Source organism: Crocodylus porosus, unplaced genomic scaffold (genome assembly GCF_001723895.1).
Source record: "Crocodylus porosus isolate Cpor-Errol unplaced genomic scaffold, CroPor_comp1, whole genome shotgun sequence".
NCBI lineage: Eukaryota > Metazoa > Chordata > Crocodylia > Crocodylidae > Crocodylus > Crocodylus porosus.
In genome coordinates this window covers 14,890,437-14,914,399 of record NW_017728906.1, presented here as the reverse complement: position 1 = coordinate 14,914,399, position 23,963 = coordinate 14,890,437, and the positions used below count along the sequence as shown (strand labels likewise).

The window sequence follows — 23,963 nt, the reverse complement described above, 5'->3', positions numbered from 1 at the left end:
GTTCTGGTTCAAGAGCAGTGGAGTGTTGTGACATCTGAAAGAGGTTTAGGCAAAGCTGGTATGCAAAGGTGGGGCTACTTCAGGTCCCAGCACAGAGATAAGAGTATCCTGAATGCCATCTTAACTTGTAAGTGGCTGCCCACACCAATGGGGCACCTAAGAATAATTGTTTCTGATATGTTTCTCACTTCGACATGGTTTTTTACTAAGAACTTTTACAGAGGCTCCTATTGGGCCAGTAGCCTGCCATGGGGAGCTCACTAGGCAACCAGATCCTGCTGACCTTATAAAACCAATGTAATGAGGCCACAGGGCAGTGATGAACTGGGCCCACTGAGCATGAGATTGCCAGCTATCACATATGCATCCTGTTCATTCTTGCTTGGCTATTTCACTTATGTGCCTTGTAGTGACAAAAGTTATAATTTAGAGATGCTGGCTAACTAAAGAAACGGAGGGAGTTGGGATTTGGGAGATGGTTCCCACACTTAGGAAGCAGCTATCCAGTCAGAGCCAACCAGGAAATCTGCAGAGGTTGCTTACAGCTTCACAATAAAATGTGTTGCTTTAGTGTTTCTTGCCGTGTATGCATGTGTTTATTGAACCTAGTGATTACTGCATCCTTCATGTTTTTTGGAGAGTTGGATACAATCCTCTCATTAATTGCCAAATAAGTGTGGCTTTAGAGTGGCAGATTTTATAACAATAAAAACACATTTGGCATGATCAAATCCATGTGTCAGTAAATGTGGCAGTTAATCCTTTTTGTATCTGTAACAGAAAAGCAAGACTTGCATCACATTGATCTTTGAACTTTATCACACCCATTGACACCAACAACAGCAAAAATCCTAAACAGTGGTTTAAAGGTAATTTTACAGTTCACACTGACTTCAAACATAATTCTCTAAGTGAAATGCGGGTATGCATTAATGCTATGTAGGGTTGTAAGAATATTAGTATAAGAATGTTACGCATTGCAGGAATAATATAAGAACAAGCTCAAGATGAACATTACCACCAGCAACAGACTGAACTACAATATAATCTAGGATTGGTACCTGATGAAATCAATAGTCCAATTAGTTAAGAATCATAAATTTCATAGTATCTGCTGGTTAGTGTTTGATTGTTCCTCATAGGACACGTCTACATAAGATACTTGCTGCACCATAGCCTAATAACACTGCAAAGTTACATGATGATCAAAAAACATGCTAATATGCTACTGTGCAGCATTATTAAGCTTTGCACAGAAAGCATCACAAAAAAAATCATGTGCCAAGGCTACTGGACAACCATTAAACTTCAGGTTTGTTCCTTACTAATTCATATTCCCAAATCTGTATCAGTTTCCAGAATGCAGACACTTCAGACCGTAACATAAATTTCCTAGGATACTTGTAGTGTTTACATGTAGTTACTGTGCATGTAGTTAGTATTTCATTAAGCAAGTACTAAACTAAATGTACAATAATTACTGCACATGAATGAACATGTAGAGATGCCCAGTAACTATAATTGGTTATACAATATTTAATATTATTTGCCTACCCTGCCCCCCTACTCCCAAAACCATCTTTCTCATCCACTGTAAACTCTTGGTATGGGAACAAGTAAGTTATTATGCTGGAGCCTTTGGTCAAAGATATAGGAAGGGAAACAAAAACAACGAGGGTAGTGTGAAGACCTGAGCTTATGCCTTAGGATATGGCATCTTATCCTAATTTCCCTAATATCTGATGGGAAGTTACAACTACCAAGCTACTGGAGAAGATCTATGGCAATCCAAACCTGCCGCTGTATGATGATCTCTTAAATCCACCTGCTGCATGTCTACTATCACAATGCCCACTGTGGTCCAAACTGCTGCCTTAGGGCAACATGATGCAATTGACTACTTACGAATGGTAGGAGATATTTTGTACAGCTTAGGGGAGGATAGAGTAGTCTGGGACAAGAGATACTGGACACACTGTCCATCCCCATATCCCTCCAGGTGTTAAAAGGCATAGTCCAAAGTGGTCACACACAGGCTATATAATTAGTTTTTATGTAGAACAAAGCTAAAGAGTTTCAACCTGTGGATTCCTGATGGAAACCTCCCCCCCCCCGCAATCTTGACTAAGCATAGTCTAAAGTAAGATCCTTTTACTGCAAAACACAGTCTGTGCAGTGAATACAAGGAGATCAACACAGCTTGTTGCTTGCATCCTAATTAAGAGTGGATGAACTGGTTGGGTGAAAACAAGAAGTGTCCTGATTCTTTGCACAAAGCACAAACTGTAGCCAAATTACAGAATGGAGGAGGGGACCTGAAAGGCTACATTTTGACATTTCTTTGTGTTTCCTTGTTCTGGCCAAATGGAAGTGGAAATGTCAAAAAAACAATTATGGAAAGATGCAAGAACAGTACATTTTCTGGCTGAATAAAAACTTTAAATACTGTATGTCTCACTATCTTCCTTTCCTATCTCCAGCCAAATTACTAGACCAACAAGTTTTCAGTGAACCTCAACTCAACCATTAAACTTCAGGTTTGTTCCTTACTAATTCATATTCCCAAATCTGTATCAGTTTCCAGAATGCAGACACTTCAAACAGTTACATAGCTTTTCCTAGTAGGATACTTGTAGTGTTTGCAAAGTTTCTTTGGAGGAGATTAGGTTGGAATCATTACAAGTTGTCACAGATGCCAGTGACAATGGGTTTTTTTTCTCATTCTGATATGTTATCAGCATACCGTCTACAGTGTAAGCCATCTTCCATACACAGACTAAAGGGAGGAACAACTTTTGCTCTGAGACACTACTGGCGTGTTGTGAAAGCTTGGAATTGAAGTGCTGTGGAAGCAATGTGGAAATATTTGGATCCTGATACAAAATGGCAGTCAACTTGAAACTTTTTTTTACTATTGAACATGTATCTCAATATTGTATGCTTTTTTAAAATCTGTTTTCTTACAAGGACTTCTTAAAATGTAGGAATAATCACATTAAGAGTTTGTTATCCAACTGACACGCTTATTTTTCTTCCTTTGAAATACTCCTCAATTTTAGGAAACTAAAACATAGGAAATAATTCTTTTCCTGTGGCTACTTTATTTAATCTATAACCAATGTTCAAAAATATATATTTTATAGAAAAACTGTAATTCAGAATACTTATTAGGGTTTTCTTTCTTTTACTTGCACAGAGGGGATTGTTTCCATCAAATTAGAATTTCTCTGACACCAATTATTTTACAATATTGAGATATTGCATTTTACTTTTGTTTCACTTCCTCTAAATTAATCTAATGATGATTAGATTTAAATAAAAAAATGGGTATATTTCTTTCTCAAAATTACTTGTTTGCAATGGTAGTTACCTTTTGAATTGAGCCTGGTGAGTTATTGGCTTTTACTAGCATTAGAATATTTCAGAGCTAATTACTTTTTGAAATATAACCTCCTAAACTATGTTACTTCTGTTTTTACCTTATTTCAGATTAGGGTGAATCATTGACTTGTTGTTTTATTACAGAATATTGAAGTGGAGAGCCATTATGTGTATATCAGTGGACTTTTTTTTTTTGTCTTTAGCTTTCTTAATTAGTTTCTATCCTCTACGTGACTTATGATTTGCAACATTTGTTGCCAAATCCCAGGTTCCATAATGTGAAATATAAATATTTTATTAGCACAAATGTGTTCAGAAATGAGCTCAGTCACCATTCATAACACTTTCTTTGCAGAGTGCTAAATGGACATTGTAATATAAAAAAAAAAAGGGGATTCATAGATTGTAAGGGGCTGGAAGGGAGATTGCAGATCATCAGGTCCAGCCCCCCTCCGACTCCAGGCAGGAAGACAACTGGGGTTACGTGACCCTGGCGAGGTGACTGTCTAGTCTCCTCTTAAAAACCTCTAGGGTAAGTGACTGCACCACCTCTGGAGGGAGTTTATTCCACAGTCTGGACACCCTGACTGTGAAGGAGTTTTTCCTGGTATTAAGCCTGAAGTGGCCTTTCAGGAGTTTGTACCCATTGGTCCATGTCCAGAGAACATCTTGGTGCACTCCAAGTGAAAGTTTAAAGATTGAGTGTGGATTTCTGCTGCTGTTAGTAAACAGAAAATAATGTGTATCAAATTATGAGCTATGTATTCATGGAAGAAAGGCCTGGCTTTGTAAGAGGAGACCAATGGTTCATTTAGTTCAACATCCTGTCTCATACAGTGGTCCTACAATGTACTTCAGAGAAAACTGCAAGTAACGTCATGAGGCTGGTAAGAAATAACCTGCTTACAAGAAGTCTTTCCCCAATTCCCACTCACTAATATTTGGCTTGTAGTCTGAGGGCATATCTACATGAAATTGCTTACTGCGCGGTAGCCCAATAACACTGCACAGAAGCATGCCAGTTAAAAATTATGCTAATAGGCTACGTGCAGTGTTATCAAGCTACTGTGCAGTAACCATCCCAAAAAACTGTGTACTGGTGCTACTGTGTAGTAAATGTAGCTACTGCATATTCAGTTAATACTTCATTAAGTACTAAACTAAATATGCAGTAACTGCAGTGCATTAATGAATGTGTAGACATGCCCTGAAAGATTAGGTCAAGGAATTGTCTGTGTGTTCCAACACACAAATGTGGGTGGGGAGGGGGGAAAGGTGTATGTCTAATTATCCTTGTCAGTATAATCTGGGCATTTCTTTTATCCACATGAATACACATGAATGTCCAACTCTCTTCTAAATCTTACTGAGCTCCTTGCCTCAATGATTTGCTCATAAAACGTGAACAAAAAATCTCACACTTTTTGGAAGGTATGGCATAGCTTTATTTTTTTAAGTTAATCTGTTTGCAATAGATCCAGTGAAAAAAAGAGGCTACTATTATGGTTGACTAGCTTTTAGAGTCAATATGTAAATGTATTTTAGAATATAATTAAAATAGAGATGGAAGCTGTTCTGTAGTGAGCACTAAAAACTGTATCATCATCATGATGGTGATCTAATGGATTCCAAATGTAAGGCCCCAAACGAGTAATGCTCAACAGAGCTTGAAAATTGGCACAAATACATTTTATGAGCTTGCTGCAGGCTCAGTAGGGACCTGTTGTTATAGAGAGACAGCCAAAAACAAAGCTTCATTAGAACTTACAATTTCCACAAAAGAAAGGTGAAGTATTTTGAAAACTAAATTCTTTCTTCTTAACATGGATAAAAGATGATCAAACGCTAGAAAAATTAGCTACAGATCAGAATTGTATTTTGGGGTTTTTTTCTCCCCGTAACATACACAATGCATAGGCAAGATGATTTCTTAATAATATTTTGTATTTGTGGAAATATGGTGTCACTTGGTTATATTTACTCACCTACAAGTGATATTTACCATTGTGTAGAGATAGAAATCAACTTCTGTGTACCACTTTCTTTTACCACCAAATAAGTCTCAAAGTGGGGTTTAAGTATGGTATAGATCTTTGAAAGGCCTCTAGACAGTATGAATCACACACATGAATAACAGGTGAGTAGTACAATCATACAAAACATTGAACAGATTAAACAAAAATGTAATCTTTGAAATCAAGCAAGCCTATTAAGCAAGCTGTTCCTTATATAAACTATTTCCTCATGTCCTTGTCTATCCATCTCCAATTCTGTCTTCTCATGGAAGATCCACACTTCTACTTTAGATAAGGTTTACTATCTCCAGATGACTAGGTTAGAAGCCCATCTGTCTCTCCTCCATTCCACAAATAATAGAAGAAAGCAGTGATTTTACATCAACCATGGCCAGTGTCTGGGCTAGTTTCTTCAGTCATTTTAGCTATTCCTAATCATAAAATAGGGAAGAGGTATTTCTGACACAAAATTATCCATTTACGGGGGTTGTGAAGAGCCTGTACACGCTAGCAGGCAAATACAAAATATTTGCCAGCTTTATCAAGAGTATTAGTTAAATCTTGGTTGGGTCAATTTTTGATTACTTAGCTATGTTCTGTTTTTTTTCAGAAGTGATGAACACTCCACATAAATCCATCTGAGATCAAAGAGAGGTATGGTCCTAACATTTTGAAAAATCAAACTTGCCATGTGCCAAAATGGCCCAACAATTGAGGTGGCTCAGATTGAAAATTACTTAGGAATACTGTCTTCCATGAGATACAAATATGCCATGATATAACATGACATGACACAACATGATGTGAATATCTAGCAAATATTTGTACTCTAAAGAGGGAGAGAAGCTATCAGATGCAGCATAAATGTTTTGCCAATAAATAATATATATTGTCCTGTGTATTGCTCATATTTTGTTTCATGAGTGCGTGGGAGGTATCCCCGCATTATGAGGTTTTTAAATGCAGCAATAGAGGCTTTAACTAAGCTTAACTGTCTCATAATTAATTCCTGTGAGGGCATCCTCCCGCTTCTCTCACAAGAAGAGCTAAAGAAGGAGAAAGATAAGTGAGTATTAAAAAAGCCTGAAAAGGGGAGGCACATGTTAGCTAAGGTCAAGAAGGTTATGAATTGTCCTCTAAAATATCTGTGACACAGATTATTCTCGGGTTTCTCCATTTGCAATGCTATTATCTAGAAGCCTGAGAAGAAAACTAGAGTTGTCAGAAAAGGGAGGGAGGAAACTGGAGACACCAGAGCAAAACAGTTTATGGCCCCTCTTCATGCACACACTGGCACAAATAATAGAGGATTAAATTTAATCTCCTTAGAAAGAGAGGCAAAATTTAAATGAGGAAAAGCACAGAGGGAAGCAAGAGAAGCAGAGGCAGAATCATTCTCAAGATAGTTAGATGGTGAGGTGCCCATTAGGTAACTGCTAAAATGGCACAAAATAGTGCAATATATTGACTGTTTTAATTTTTTTAAATGAAAGCTTCAATGTTGCGGGGGAGGGGATTAGGGCAGGAGGGAAGGAGGAGATAAACTAAGTTTCTACAGTTTAATCTTGGGGATATATATTTTGAGGACATGTTCTTAATGGGAGCATCTGTGAAAGATTTAAAATCAGAAGTAGTACAGATATTTTATAGAGAGTAATTCTGCTTCAGCCCTCTGCATTTTGAGAGATAAGAGTGCTGAAATGTAGCTTGGAGAGAGGCCCAAAGGGTTGTTGTGCCATGAAACTTATGTCCAGGAGCCAGAATATGACCCACTTCATTGGAAAATTTTTTTGCAAGGTTATGCTACAAAATGATGTCTTTTCTACTTATTGTAATTGGCAGAGAACTACAGAAAATGCCGAATTATAGAAAATATAAGAATGTAGATATCAAGGACAGGTGTTTCTGTCTAGGAGATGAATAAAATGGTTCCACTGGTGATGTCAATCCAGCTGGAGCAGCAGACAGTCTGTCAATGTCAGTACTAACAAATAGCTTGCAAGGGTCCTATTCTCTGGGTTCCTAAGTTTCCTTAAGATTGACAGAGATACGGAGATAGCAGTATAGTTAGAGGAATTGCACACACGTGCACGCGCACACACACGCACACACACACACACACACACACACACTGTGTTCCTCACATTAGGCAAGAAAGGGCTGTACATTCATAAAAACTGTACATTCATAAAACAGAGTATTTAGTTATCTGTTGATTTTTCAGTTCAAACTGGCATTAGGTACCCACTGGATTTCATGCATAGATAATGAGGTATTCTATGTACTGGCAGCTTCTAGAGGTGGTAACATTGCAGTTCATTTCAAGAGGAATCATTGCTGGCCCTGTGGCTTGGCAAGTAGCAGTGCTTTCATTGCAGAGAGGTAGTTAGTTGAAGAATGGCCACAGGTCTCTTGTTCCCATGTCTGGCAGAATTCCTTTCTTTTAAGGTGACCTGCAACTATGAAAATCAGACCCTTATTCTTCACTGATGGCACTGGCTCAGTGTACAACTGCTGTTTCTTGATACATTTCAGAGGAACTTGATTCCCTACTTTCCTGGCAGGAAAACAAATGCATATTCATTCTTATTTAAGAAGTGAACTGTATTTCCTCTCTAAAACTTACCTGAAGAATAACTGGAGGGTTGGGATAGGGGTGCCCTTTATATATAGGTTTTTGTTTAGGAATAGCTTTGTCATGGAAAAGAACTCCCTTGAGTATTTCTTAGAGCAGAGGTGGGCAATTATTTCAGCTGGATGGCCACTTAATGGGTTTTGGTGAGGGCCACACACATAAAAAGCTTTCAGAAAATATTTTAATAAAGTATAGACAAAAAAAACCTAAATAATATATTGAAAAACCAAACATCTACTGTAATATAGTTTAATTTTATTTCAAAAAATAATTTTTGTCCTGATGTATGTTTAAGTAATATATATAGAGGAAATGACATAATAGCTCAAAATAAAGTCTTACTCCTGTCTATTGTGAGGGGCAGTGTAGGGGGGTGTATTTGTGGGGGGATGATGGATGTGTGGGGGTGGGGTTGGGGATGGGGTGGCATGGGTGGGTGGATGTGCACATGTGTGGGGAGGAATGCCTGTGAGCTAGGTCCCTGGAGCTGGCTGGAGGTGGGAAGCTGGAAGAAGTGGGATGGCAGGGCGGGGTGTGCAGCAGAACTTGCATGAGTGATGCAATGCAGGTACACTACACCCAATTCATCCAACCCCCAGTGCTCTGCATGGAGCCGAATTCTGCCCACTTCCCCCACACCCCATGGGATAGCCCGTGCCATGCTTCTGCTTGCACCTGCCCCATGGCTGCCAGACAGCACCACCCCAGCCCCAGCCCCAGCCAGTGCTTACAGCTTCCTGGCAGGGCTGCTGCCAGAGCCACCCAGGTAGTGTTGGGCTCCATCTGCCTCCAGCAACTCCTCCTCCTGCCCCTACTGTGCTTCTCTGGACAGTGCGTAGTGTGAGGAAAAGCAGCAACTGTGGGAGGAGGGCGCACCAGGCACCACACCCCCAGCCAAGTGGGGGGAAGATGCATCCAGGCAGCTCCTGCCCCAGCATGTGGGGCTCTAGCTCCAGCTCCCAGCCACCTTCCACCCACTCTGCCCACCTGGTGAAATGAACCTGTGGGCGGCTGGATGAGTGGAAGGCAGCTGGGAGCTAAAGCTTGAGCCCCACATGCTGGGAAAAGAGCTGCACAGCTGCAGCTTCCCCCCACCTAGCTGAGCATATGGTGCCTGCCATGCATCCCCACACGCACTGTTGCTTGCATGCACTACTTGCTGCCTAAAGCTGTGCAGAAGGAGGAGCCACTGGAATCAGGGGGAGCCAAGGAGTACCCAGGCAGTTGCATCCACACCAAGAGCAGCCTCTCTGGAAAGCTGGCCAGGACCAGAGCCATGGGCAGATGCAGGCAGGAGTGTGGTGCAGGCTGCCCCTGATGGGGGAGGGTGGGCCTCAGCCCCATGTGGAGTGTCACAGGGGCAGCCACGAGCCACATACAATCAAGTGGCAGGTGCCCACCAGTGGACTGGGTACAGTCAGGTGGCAGGCCAGATCTGGCCTATGGGTTGTATTTTGCCCAGCCCTGTTTCAGAGGATAATCTAACAAGCAAAAATTCTAATTCATTATTTGGACTAATATGGATAAAAGGTTTATTAGTTTTAATGTACTGACTATATTGATTCCATGATCACTGTTCCCTTAAACTGGGAAGAGACCAAAAGCCTGCCATAGGAGAATTTAGCTACCTTCAACCACATGGATACCTCATAGGAAGCGAACATGTATGGGTAGATGCTGATTTTTTTTTTATGTATCTGCTGTATTTTAAGACTACAGCATCTTCTTTGTTAATTTTGCTGCTGTATATGAGATCCCTCCTCTTCTTTGAAAAATAATCTTTGTCCATTTCTCAGTATGTGATAGAATCACTAGACTGAATAGGATTAGAATTGCCTTTGCCTTTTTGAGTGGGGATTAAATATCCTTGAATCTTTGGATCATAATGGGTTTTAAGTCTCCTTAGAGTAGGGTGTGGATGGAAATTGTTTGGATTTAGCTTGATGGAGATTAAAATGTGATAAGAGAATACGCTGTAGTTTATTTTAGTTGGAGTAACAAAAAGAGAAAGACATAAAATTGTCTAGACAACAGTCAACAAAAAATGCCTACATCCCTACACATCTATGAAACTGAATTCAGAATGGAAAATACAAAAATAGACTAGAATGCAGAAATATCTATTCTCAAAATTGAATTATGTTCATTTCCAGAAAATACTTGATTGGCAAATGAGACAGATTACCAATAATAATAATATTCTTAATAATAAATCAAGTGGACATCACAGAATAAAATGAAGCATAGATATACAACAGTATTACTTTATGCCACGTTCATACTATAATATGGTTTGATGATGAAAGTGTGGGCACCTTTTCCCAGATATATTTCCCTAGAATAAAAAGGCAAAAAATACCTCCAGACAGACAGACAAATCATTCTAAAGCAGTATTATAGGCAGTTGCATTTATCAACTGATTTAGATTGCTTCACCACTGAGATCACAAATCAACCGAAGAGCTTCCCAATGATTTGACAGATCAAGCTTGATTTGCTTTTCTCCTAATATCTGTTAGCACAGTCCCTAATTCTTTATTTTGCCATACACGCAAATGCTCCAGTGATCATTGCCAACAGCCCAGCACTAATGAGCAGCTCTGTTGTAACAAACCATTGTGCACATCCAAAAGAAGAAAAATCAGCATGGACACAGATTTCAGCTTTAAGCTACCCTAGGTTGTTATAGATAACTGTGAAAAGTAAAAACAGATTTGTACGATTATTAAGTGTTTCAATATTATCCTGGTAAGTGAAGCATATTGTCTTTTCTTGGGTCAAACAATATTGTGTCCATAATGATGGAATAAAAGGGAGAGACGTGGAGATCCATTGAGACTCTCTTTGCAGCCGTGAGTGACTGATAAAATCTAGAACAAGGAGAGCTTTTATTTTCTCCTAAAATGCAGCTCAGGCTAGCTTGTCAGTCCTACACATTTTTCTCTCTGTCAGAAATACCAATCATGTTGGAAATCTATAGAAAATGTTAGAGGTTTGTCATGAATCTAAAACAGCAATACCCAGGTTTCCTCCCTCCTCCTAAGTCTATGGATGAGAGGCTGCTGAATTTATTGTTGTTTGTTAGCCCTTTTTAAGAATCATATATGTTCATGAAGGATACATTGGCATGAGTCTCAACTTATTCCAACCCCCCTACTACCCCCATTTTTGCATGTGTTGAATGTTAGGAGATAAAAGTTATCAAAATTAATTTCAGTCTGTGTAATATAGCACAGTGTCGACTACTAGAATGAAATTCAGCTAACAGTAAGGGACCTTTTTCCTGGAAGCTATTACTGACACTAGTAGTTCATTGAACTTCACAGGAATAGTGTGTCTAATTTAATAGAAATTAAAACCATTTACTCTGATCTCCAGAATATCACTTACCATTAAGTTACAGCTAAATACCCTATATCATAATTCAGAATAGAGTTAAACTAAATATTTCAGTCCTCAAAAACACTAAGTGAATAACACTAGAGATCAGGAGAGACTGAAGTCCAAACACCAAGATTCCTTTGATGGTAGGGCATTGATCTAGTGAACAATGTGTAGGTGTTCCCAGAAAATAAAACATGCCTGATATTGCAGATAAAGAGGATTCCTCTTCCCCCCTACACACACTCTCTCTCTCTCTCTCTCTCTCTCTCCTTCCTAGTGGAGTTAATTAATTTACCATAAAACTGGTGCATCTGTAGATGGTGATACCTTACTGCCAAGCTGATTATCAGTGGTGACATGTAGGGGATGCACAGGGGTGGACCCCCACCCCCGATAGCGCTGGTGCATCCCCTGACCAGCCGTTCTCCCTGCTGAGGTGATGAGTGGGAAGGACAGGTGGGAGCACTGCTGCTCCCTTGTGAGTGTCAGCTGGGGAGTGGAAGCATCAGATGTAGCACTGAGATTAGTTGGGGGGACCCCTCCCTGTCACTGTCTGGTTGGTGGGGGGGCACTTGCCCCCCCTGACTAAGGTGGCAACCATCGCCCATGCTAATTAGTAGGGCTGTGTGAAGCTTCAGTCCCTGATTCGATTCAGCAGAGATTTGGTCCAATTTGGTGGCTGAGTCTCTGAATCTGAATCAAATCAGGAGACCCTTTAATCTCTCTGAATGGAATCAGAACCTTCTGAATTGATACAGAAAGGTTTGGCCATTTTATTATAGACACAGCTTAAATTATGTTTTTTTTATATATCTCAAGGTACCAGGCAGTTCATGAATGCTGCAATGATAGGTTAGGTGGAGCATCCCACAGGAGCGTGGGGAGCTCCCCAGTGTGCTCAGTAGCAGACTCAGAAGTGGACTAGAAGCACTTCCAGTCTACTTCCGAGTCCACTGGGGAGCATGCAGGGGGGCTCCCACGCTCCTTCCCTCCGGCTTGGTGTCTGGTGCCTCCTGGGTCTGGGGGGGGCACCTGGGGTCCCCCCACGGCTGATCACTGAGCTGGGGGTGGTGCGGGGGGGGGGGGGCCCAGCATGCTAGGCAGTGGACCCAGAAGTGGACCAGAGGCCCATTTCCAGGTTTGCATTGGGCACATGGGGCTCCCCAATGTGGGATGCTTCATCTGCCCCAACATTGCAACGTTCATGAACTGTGCCTGGTACCTTGAGGTATGTAGAAAAAACATTTAAAGCTGTACGTATGTCCAAATTGCTGAGTCTCTGAATCAGCATCGAATCTTCAGATTCGGATTCTGCTGAATCAGATCAGTGGTAGTGATCTGAATCAACAAATCGAATCAATGACCCCGATTTGGGCTGAATCCGAATTGAATACGGCCTGCTTCTCACACCCCTATTATTAATTAGTATACTCCACAGTAAAGTGCATGTGTAGATGCACCCTCTGAGTCACTGTTTTCCAAAACAGCCTATTCCATCCTGCAAGGTGTAAGTTACATTCTTGTTTCCTCAGTCATATTATATATCTGGTTGTGTTAAAACATGCCCTTGAAGTGTAACAGTTTAACTAGGTGGGCCAGATCCCTCTGTACTTGTAATCTTTGTGGTTTCTGAAAATGTTAACACTTTCATATCCAGTCCATGTAAATGATAGAATTGTTAAAGAGTGCAGAGCCCAAAACTGATACCTGTGGGAACCCACATGAAACAGCCCTACTCATTGATTTTTCCTTATTAAGAATTATTTTTTGAGATCTGCCAGAAACCAGTTTTAATCCATTCGATATGTGCCCTCGTCTTTCTATAATGAATGCTTTTAAATCAAAATATCATATCAATTTTAAGTTCAATGATTTGGAGAAACTTAAGTATACTGAGTGAAAACAGTTGCCTTCATCAGCCTGATCTGAAATCCTGTCAATGAGAACAACTGTGTTTGATATGATATACCTTTCATGGCTTACTAGACATTTTTATTTTTAGCTGTTCATTCTTTATTGATAGGATCCTACTTTGACCATTCCATTCATTTACCTGGGATAAACACCACGCTAATAGACCTATATTTCTGTCGGCCATACTTTTTATCTTTTAATCCTTAATTGATTATATGATTTGGATTTTCTTGCACAAAAGCTAAAAAGTACCACCCAGTCCAAACCTTACAAAGGTTACACAGAATACATTCACGTATGTTCTTCACTGTGTAGTAATATTCCATCCCTATGCATGTTGGGTAGAATTCACTCTTCCTGAAGACACTCACATCACTGGGCTTTGTAAGGCATGCTAAATGAGTATTGTGTGAAGGAATGGAATACATTTTCACACCATCAGCAAGTCATAGTGCTGCCATTATTCCAGTGAATCATTTGGAATATTGGTAGGTAGCACCATTTTGTAGGCTGCCTAATCATATTCCCTCCCACTTCCTGTCTCCCAGTGTCTTTTGAGTACTGGTTCATTCAGAGGTCCATTTTGTTACCAGAGTTCTTTCCACAATCCTTTATTTTTTTTGCACACATTATTTCACTTAGCTAAGTGAAACCTGACTTATGCATAGGTTTTCAAAGCGATGGAGTAAATTTCCCCTGTAGAATCATCCTTAATATGATCCTTTCTGAGGGGAATACTGAGGTGCAAATGGATCTTTGCCTCAGAAATGACTCAAGATGTAGGTCCATGTTGAGATGCCTTTTGGCTGAAAATTTCTTATGAATTAAAGGTTTTCTATATATCACACTGAGATTATGAGTGTATTACTCTCCTTTTAATTGTTTATGACATTATTGTTTTGCTTTACAGATTAACTGTTGGGGTTGGCAATATCTTTCAATAAAAAAAGCTTTTCTCCTGCCCTGGCCTTATTTCTTACTTGGGCATTTAAGCATTAGTTTAAATTTGTTCATTGTGGGTATTTCCTTTGCAAAAATGACATCAACAATACAGAATTATTGTTACATAACAGCTGGAGAGGTAGAATGGAGAGGCGGAAAGGGGCAATTAGTCTTTTATCATACTTGGAAACTAAGGAATTTTAGGAGTTCTGCAAAAAATTAGCCGCATGCTATTTTTGCAAAAAAGTTCTACTATGAAAGTCCTCTTTTTGGTATTTTTGTTGCCTCCTTTCCTGTTATTGTGCCTCAGCTCTAGATATTTTATCCTTGACTATGTTTCTATATCATAGTGCTCAGGATAGCTAACCCCATCATGCCAAAAATCACAAGATGAACTCTTAAAAAAAACAAGAGATTGGCATGTAAATCATAAAATGCTATTTTTGAAGGATTATGTGTGAAGGTGTGGGGAGCTGTCTGTGTGTGGAGGGGGTTGGGGGGGTTGGAGCCTGGAGAAGGAGGGTCCCCTGCACACCCTGGCAGGATGTATGCTACCATGGTTCAGGAGCGAGAGGCAGCAGCAGAGCTGCGGGTGTGGGGGAGATGGCTTGGGCGTAACGAGAAAACACACAGAGACAAGCACAGAGACAATACCCAGCTGGTAAGTGGAAAGGTAGGGGTCGGGGGAGAAGGAACAAGTGCAGGCGTTATCATGGTTCCCATGTTGAGGGCAGGAGTGGGGCAGGAGCAGGGGCTGGGTTGAAAGGGGCCCTGGGGCCAGGGTGGGTCATCCAGAGGCACAGGGGGATCATACAGGGGGAGGTATGAGGGGCATGTACCCCACATGGGGCAGAGGCAGGCTGCCCACTGTGGGCTTGGGGGTCTGCACACTGCTGGCTTTGATTTAGGAACTCAGCTGTGTGATGCCATTGCCACCCACTGGGCAGGTAGGGGATGTGGGGCATGTTGGCTGTGCAGCATGTCCCCTGCCCACCCAGCACAGGAAGTACACCAGCATTGCACGGCTGAACTCACAGGGCAAAGGCAGCAGGGCACAGAGTCCCGAGCCTGCAGCGGACAGCCCAGCTCTGACCCACGGGGGCACATGCACCACATGAATCCTCCAGGGGTGCATGCAGCTGTGGAGAGCTGCACCCTCCCCTCCCCCCCACACTTCTGGATGACCCACTCTGGCCCTAGGGCCCCATTCACCCCGGCCTCTGCTCCTGCCACACTCCCTCCCTCACTGTGGTGTCCTTGATCTGCCCCCCACCCCATCCCCTCCACAGACTTACCAGCTGGAAAAATCTGGAAATTTGAGGGTTCAATCAGGAGATCATGAATTGAAATTATTTTGGCTTGGAAATCCTGAGTCTTCCGACGTGTTTGTAACAGTTGGCATTACTGAGTACTGTACCTGCTGCATATATGCCTTCTTCATTAACTTCAAAGCCAGCAGTTCTATAGGCCTAATCCACAGGCCACTGAAGTCAGTAGAAAGAATCTCTCAGCTTTGACTGGACTGGGTGGATCAGGCCTTACAGGCACAGCAATTGTGGCATTGCAGCTCACTCTCATTTTTTTTTTAACTACGTGTGGGTATAAGCTTTATGGTGTAAGCTATGGCTGTGTCATGTTAACAAAGTTATTGGTAACAACAGTCCTATTCAAATCAAGAGGAGAGAAACTTCCTGACCATTGTAGGGAACTGGAAATAGAAATAAAGCACAACTTTGAAGTTTTAAAGAATCCCAGGTGATAGTTTCTATGAAGTGACTTTACAGATTTGTGCTGACAGTGCACAGTTTGTTTCTGCCTCTGTTTCAGATGCCTTTTCCAAAGATAATACAGAAAGCCCTTTTAAATAAACTGACTTTTTTTTTTTGTGCATACCTGTTTATTTGATCATTTCAAACTGACCCGTAGGTTTATTTTCCTTTTAATCACCTTACCAGAAAAAGAGAGAGAAGCAAATTCAAAAAAGAAAAACAACAAAAAAAAAGAAAAGAAGCCCTGTTTGAGAGTGCTGGTTAAACAGAGCTTAGAGATAAAGAGAGATTTGTTTATTCTACTGAATTACTGGGTGGCAGCAGTGACTCTCAACATGAGCCAGCCCCTTCCTGTATATCATTACAGCTGCAGTGTTCCGTTTACCCACATAATCTCTCCGGGGTTTGGGCATCATTTGGTTGAGCTGGCATTTAGCAGCTTGCTTACAGCTAGTGCAGGCAAAGGAACCAGACTGTTTAATTAAACAAAGCATTATGATGGTCTGTGGTGGGCACTGATGCCCTGTGATTTCTGCCCAGCATTCTGTATCTCAAGGCAAAAAAAGATATTGATCAAGTGGAGTGAGAGTGGTACATTTAGGATGGCTTTAAGCTGTTTTACTTTTACTTTATTTTATTGTACTGAGGATGATTGAAGACAGGATCTTGATTCTTATCTCACTCACACCAGTATACAGGGGGATAACTTCATAGTCCTTGGAACAACACAGATAAGAAACACCTGAGAGATCAGAATTAAATCTCTTATTCAAATCGTATAAAAACAAATGGTTAAGAAATTTGCTAAGACTAACCATATATTCTCAGTTGCTTTCTTTTACAATGTCTTTGTGCTAGTTACTAAATTTTGCCCATAAACATATTCCAGTATTAGTCTATCCTTAAACGTAGGGGCAGACATTCAAAAAGCCTGAGCCTGAATTGATTCAATTTTACATGTTAGTCTAACTTGGTTAGGCTAAACTGGTTTGTAACTGCACAAACATCTCCTCTGGACTGAAAAAAATCAGGCACATGCCGGCAGTGGCTCAGGCTAGAAGCCAGAGGGTGGTAGAGCAGCCCTCCCTTCCCTTCCATAGGGCTGACCTAAGGGGAGTATGGCCAGGCCCCAGCAGGACACTTTGATGTCCCCCCCTCCCGAGCAGTCTAGCAGTGTATCACCCCTAACTCAGTGTTTTTCAGCCTGTTAAGAAAACAAAGTCTTTCTCCATTAGTTCAAGCTCTTCTTAAACAGTTTTTCCAAGGAAAGGCATTAACAGCTACATGTTGATTAGCTCCAAAAATCCTGTTTGCCTGTGTTGTCTCCAACAGCACAGACTGTAGCTAGCACACGGTCTGATAACTAATGCTGGGAGGTGTAAGGCAGAGGGGTGAGGGTGGTGGGAAGGGTGGGAATAATCCCTGCTGAGCAGGGAGAAGCCAGTCAGATGGTTGCAGTCTTTGCTTGAGCTCCAGCGACGGAGCAGAGGGGAAGGACCAGCTCTGCTGTGGAGCAGAGAGTCCCAACAAGCCCAGACAGCATGCCGGGATGCTGGGAGTGTCTGGTTTATCTTAAACCAGCAAGGGTACATAAACTGCTTTGACCCAGATCAGTTAAGTGTGATGCTACATTCAACCAGGTTTATCTCAAACCTGTTTCAGACATTTTCAAACTGATTTATATGCACTGAATGTCTTTTCTGTTACAGGTTTAAACCAGTTTCTGATTACGTAAACCATAGAATCATAGGACTGGAAGGGACCCTGAAGGAACACTGGGTCCAGCCCCCTGCATGAGCAGGAAAGATGACCCCAGCCAGGTGACTGTCCAGTCTTCTCTTGAAGACTTCTAGGATAGATGGTTGCACCATCTCTTGGGGAATCTTATTCCGTAGTCTGGACACCCTAGTTGTAAAGAAGATTTTCCTAATGTTCAGCCTAAAATTATCTTCCAGGAGTTTGTGGCCATTGTTTCTAGTTTCCCTCCAGGGTGCCCTGGTGAACAGTTGTTCACTGAGCCCCTGATGTACGCCTCTGATATAACGGTAAGCTGTAATCAGGTCCCCTCTCAGCCTCCCTTTCATTAGGCTGAAGAGTCTGAGATCCTTCAGCTTCTCCTCATATGGCTTGCCATGCAAGTCCCTGATCATGTGGGTGGCCCTTCTCTGTACCCTCTTGAACTTTAGCATGTCCTTGTTGAAGTGCGGTGCCCAGAACTGGATACAATACTCCAGCTTTGGCCACACCAATGCTGTGTAAAGTGGGAGAGTCATTTCTTTGGATTTACTGGACATGCATTGACTGGTGCATACCAGAGTTTTATTGGCCCTAGTGGCTACTGCATCGCATTGCCAGCTCATATCCATGCTGGAGTTTATTGTTACCGCCAGATCGCTTTCACTTGTACTGCTGGTCAGGTTAGCATTGCCCAGCTTGTGGGTGTGCCGGGGGTTCTTCCTTCCTAGTTGCAGCACTTTGCATTTCTCTACATTTAACCTCATCTGGTTCTGTTCTGCCCAACATGCCAGCCTGTCTAGGTCTGTTTGTATCTGCAGTCTATCTGTGGCTGTGTCCAGACATCCCCATATCTTGGTGTCATCCACGAACTTGGCCAATGGGCTTTTTGCCACTTCATCCAGGTCATTGATGAACATGTTGAACAGCACTGGGCCAAGTACTGACCCCTGGGGTAAGCTGCTGTCGACATCTCACCAAGATGACACTGATCCATTTATTTGAACTCCAAGTCCTACCCCACAACCAGTTTTGCACTCATTTGACAGTCCCACAGTTGAGCCCGATATCTTCTAGTTTTCTGATCAGTACCTTGTGCGATACCAGGTCAAAGGCTTTCTGGAAGTTGAGGTATATGATGTCAACTGCTTTTCTCTCATCCAGGTGATAAGTCACCTGATCATAGAAAGAAATGAGGCTGTTCAGACAAGTCCCGCCCACAATGAAGCCATACTGTCATTCAGTATCATGCCTTCTGCAATTTTGTCACATATAACCTCTTTGATGAAGAGAATTTTCCCTGGAATAGAAGTTAAGCTAATTGGCCTGTAGTTTCCTGGGTCTTCACACTTCCCCTTCTTGAAGACGGGCACAAGGTTGCCCTCTTCCCATTCTCTGGAAATTCTCCAGAGGCCCATAATTTTTTAAAGACCTTTGCCAGGGGCTCTGCAATTACTCTGGCCAACTCTTGCAGCACTTTTGTGTGGCATTCATCTGGTCCTGTTGATTTATACATGTCTAATTTCTTTAGTTGATCATACACCAGTTCTATGGAATGGTGGGAACGGCATCAATCCTGCCCCGCTCATTCTGTGCCTTACCTGGCATGTTGTTCCCCTTGGTCTTGTGAAGGACCAAGGCAAAGTAGTCATTTAGGAGTTCTGCTTTTTCCTGAGTGGTTGTGACCAGGTATCCTGAGACACTGAGCAGCAGCTCCACACTCCCATTAAGTTTTTCTTTTATTCCCTGTATAGCTAAAGAAGGACTTCTTGTTGTCTTTGATTCTTGTAGCTAGTTTTAGTTCAGTTTCTGCCTTAGCTTGCCTAATCTGTTTTCTACAAGTGCGGGCCATTGTTAAGTAGTCTTCCTTAGAGGCTGCCCCAAGTTTCCATTATTTATATGCCTCTTTCTTTTTCTGTAGGAGGGCTGCAAGTTCACTGCTTAGCCAAGAGGGTTTTTTGAAGTCTAAGATGTCAAGCTTGGTATTTGTTTTGTCAGTCTTGCGACAGACCGTAAACATAATGTCACTATCATCTAGGCTGCCCTCTATATTTAAGTTGGTCACCAGGTCATCCCCTTTGGCCAGGACCAGGTCAAGAACTGCATTGCTTCTAGTTGGCCTATGAACCTCCTGAGTCAAAAAAAGCTCTTTAGTGCTGGTCAGGAAGGATCATGATTGATCTGAGCTGGATGAGCAGTCCTCCCAGGAGATGTCTGGATAGTTATGACAACCATGTCCCATGCACATGCGGCCTGCATTAGTTCATGAGTGAACTGGACAAACCAGTTCATGTGTAATGTCTGTCGCTAGCCTAAGTGTTCCTAATATATCCTAAAACCTGAGTGTCTTTGAAGTGGCCATGACTGCACTGATTTCTGTTTGCATCATTCACTTCTTTGTTATGGATAATATTGAAGAGGGACCCAAACTCCTTTTTCTTGGCTTATGCCTTTGATAGAGACCAGTGCTATCCCCAGCTCAAGGTTATCATCTGAAGCGACTCAAACATAGGTGCTAGTATCTAAAATTGCCTATTATTCTAAAATGAAATCTAGAGCTGTTAAACAAAATAATGAGCTAACAGGTGACTATACTGCAGTCACCTGGGGCTGGATTCTTGAAGGTATTTAGGTGAGCAACACCTATTGATTTGTGTGTTAAATCCTCCAAATTTTTTTTAATCCCAGAAATTAATAAATTGTATTAAATTTAAAACTACAATAGGTCTGGGCCATAGTCTTTCTCCTGGCTCTAAGAAGAAAAAAAGTCTTGTCTTTAAAAGGACTCTCCCTCAGTTTTTAAAGCACTCCTTTTTATTCTTTTTGACTCTAACTAACTTCCTGCCTCTGGTGTAGGGGGTCTAGACTTGATGATCTTCTGAGGTCCCTTCCAGACCTGATGTCTATGAAATCTTTAGTCTGTAACACTGGTATTGTTTTAGTGAGCTTTTTGTGCATTGCAAATAAAGCACTTATCTTCCACTGGTCATTTCAGGATCTTATTTACTAGTTCTAGTTTTACTTTTTTTATTCATTTGGCTTTATAATTATTCTAGGACAGTGGCTCCCAACCTTGGGTCATGACTCAAATCAGGGTCATGGGGGGTCCACCCCTCGCTCTGCCCCTCCTGCCTGTGGGGCTCGGGCAGCTGGTCCATGTGGGGAAAGGGGAGCAGGCATCCCTGGGCTGGCTGCTCCCGTCTCTGTGTGCCTCAGCACACGGATTTCACTGTGGATTCCCCACACTGAGGCACCTGGATCCCCCATCTCAAGGCACACTGTGCCCCATCCAGCTGGGAAGTGGCTGACTGAGGTGCAGGGTACCTAAGTGTGGGGGCTTTGTGGTGTACAGAGATGGGTGAGTAGGCAGCTGAGCTGAGCCCTGAGCTGACTGCTCCCCTGTCTTTATGTGCCACTTCCCTGCTGGCTAGCTCCATGCTGGGGTATTTTCTGCCCCAGCCAAGCCCCCGGAAGCACATGGAGCTGCAAGACAATGTGTCCTGCTGCAGCCCACAAGAGGAGGGGCCTGCATTGCAGCACAAAGTAGCAGGACATTTTTCCCCCTTCTATTTGTGCTCCTGGTTGTGTGGACCTAGCCTATGAGGAAGAAAAACTCAAAATTCATTTGTCCATAAATACAGCAAGGGGGAGAGCAGGGCTTCATAGTCTGCTGGCTCCTCAGGGGTGAGGGCAGGAGACCTGGGTTCTGGTCTTTGCTTTCTGCTTTGAGTAAAGTGCATTTTTCTGTAATAGACTGCCAATGTGGGCTCACCACTTTGGCTTGAGATACTTACTCTGGGCTAGAAACAGTGCTGCTGAACTCTGAGCAACCCCAAGGGTGGAGCAGGGGAGCCCGGCCCTGTGGAAAAGCAGAAGCTGATCAAAAGAAGGGGTTTTCAATCTCGTCATTCGCATGGAAGGAGAATGGCCGGGGCTGGGTGCCAACCATCCTAGGCCCTGGTTGGCCAGTTTGCAAGCCAGGGAGGGACTGCCGGAGGGGATAAAAGCAGCAGCCGAACTGGCATGGGGGGGCTGCTGACGGTGACTTTGGGGGACCATGCAGGAGGTCAAAGAACAGCTGGGGTAAGCTGACCCAGCAGAGGGAGCAGAGAGACCCCTCTGAAGAGCCTGGAAGACCCTGGGAGAAGAAGGCAGTGGCAGTCAGCTGTGCCTCCAGTCCTGCAGCAGAAAGGGAGCAGCATCCAGGGCTTGGGGCAGAGAGCTGGTGCCCCAAGGCCCCATTGCAGTGTGCTGGACATGCTGGGCATCCCAGAGGCTAGAGGCAGCGGGCGACCCCCCACTCCACTGTGGAGAAGAAGCAGCAGCCAGCAGTGTAGGCGGCATCCTTATCTGGAGCAGGGAGCTGGGCCGGTGAGTTGAGGAAACCCCTTACCTTCCCTGGGGAAGCGGGACAGCAGCAGGCAAGGCATTGGGATCCTGAGGAGCAGCAGAGTGCCAGGACAAGGGTCCCCAGGAGCTCAGGGCACAGGCCAGTGCTCGGAGTGGGATTGGTGAGCCATGAGGTGTCCAGGGTGTCCGGCCAGTCATCTGGAGCAGGGATTTAGAGCAGCGACCCCTGGGAGCTGCCTCTGCTGCTGACCCTTTGCCACTGACTCCCCCAGAGGGGACTTAGTCCTGTCCCTTATTCTACAACTGATTATCATCGGATGGAGTCCCTGAGCTTTGTGCTTGGGTCATGCTGGTTGATGCAGAGCCAACTTTTTTGCTTGCCTTTTTAGTTGCCACAGAGGGTCACGCTTCAGCCTCTTTGTGGGGTTTGGGTTTGATACAATTTGACTGCTGCAGACCAGAAGAACTTAACTTGCTGCAGTTTGTCGCTTATTGGGAAGCCTGTTGGAGCTGCTGGGAGTGAGCGCCTTGCTTTCTTGTGGTAACATCTCACCAGTGGCTGAAAGCTGCCAGTTACCCTACCTGTGGTTCTTGAGTCAAGGGTTGACTAATGCATTCTGGTTTGTTTTGTGATTCTGGTTATGCCATTTAAGTTCACTTGTAAATAACCTTTCCTATTATTCTTGTTTTGTAAATAAAGTGTAAATAGTTAAATCAGTTAAGTGTTAGACCTTCTTGGGACCACTGGCTGCTCTGTGGGGAGCAGAGGCTGGCTGGAAAGTAAATTGGTGCTGGCCGGAAGCCCTGCCCCACTGTCATCACATCATCCCTGATACTAGGCAGGGATGGCAACTACTGAGCCACCACCCAGGTTACATTTCTAATGGTTTCATTATGTAAACTACATCAGTAGTCCTTAGAACAGGGACTGAGATCCCAGAATCTCCCTTTCTGATAATGGGTGACCTAACCACATATCTTCAGGGTCATGCTCTCTTTCTCCCTGTTTAGTTCTTTGGAAAGTAAAGGCATAGTTGCTTACCTTTAGCAGAGATTTAAGAGCTCTGAATTCTAAACAGACAGTGTTACCTCCTTTGAAACATGAATGAGGTGTCTGGAAGCTAAATTTAAGATCTGATCCTGCTTTTATCTTTTTTCCCATCATCTAGGTATATTCAGCAGCATATTGAGAAGGCTGATTTTTAAGGTGGCTCTGACCTAGTGTGCTAACAGTATGAACTCAACCCTGAGGAACTTAACTATTTGCACATGCTGTGTAACGGACCTGTGTGACTAGTGGAAACTTCTGGCTTTTGCCTCTGAACCAAGCACCTAAGTAAGATATTACAGCACCTAGTTTCATAGTTGTTAGGGACTGGAAGGGACCTTACAGATCATCGGCTCCAGTCCCCCTGCAGTTGGGCAGGAAAAACTGCTTTGGTCATGTGACCCCAGCAAGCTGGGCATCAGGAGGGGCCAAGAGACTGATTCGTGTTAGCACAGGCCAGAGGACCCGAACTCAGCTAGGAACTCCTACGATGGTGTCAACACAGAGTGTTGCCAGGGCCCCTGCCCGGGGGGCGCGGCCTTCCTGGGGCTTGTCTGAGGCCTCCACCCAGATGGAGCCCGCGGGGGGGCTGGTGTCCCCCAACCCCCTGGCCTGCGGGAGCTGCCCAGCAAGGCCTGGGGGGGCAGGGACTGAGGACCCCCACACCTGTCCTGCAGGCGCCCGCCTTAGGGCCCTGGAGGTGCAGGTGAGGGAGCTCCAGGAGGAGGTTAGCAGGCTGAGGGGAATCAGGGAGGCAGAGGAAGAAATTGATGGCTATTTTCTTTCCCTGC

The 23,963-nt window shown here is 43.2% G+C and overlaps 1 long non-coding RNA gene across 1 annotated transcript in view; it reads right to left on the bottom strand.

The window, feature by feature from the left end:
* Positions 1-15,625: 15,625 nt before the first annotated feature.
* The window catches only part of LOC109305688, a 16,222-nt gene continuing 7,884 nt past the window's right edge, over positions 15,626-23,963 (bottom strand). The window contains exons 2-3 of the long non-coding RNA XR_002099663.1: positions 21,721-21,724; positions 15,626-15,639 (exon numbers count right to left, since the gene is read on the bottom strand). This is a non-coding gene — a long non-coding RNA (uncharacterized LOC109305688). The remainder of the gene's footprint in view (positions 15,640-21,720; positions 21,725-23,963) is intronic.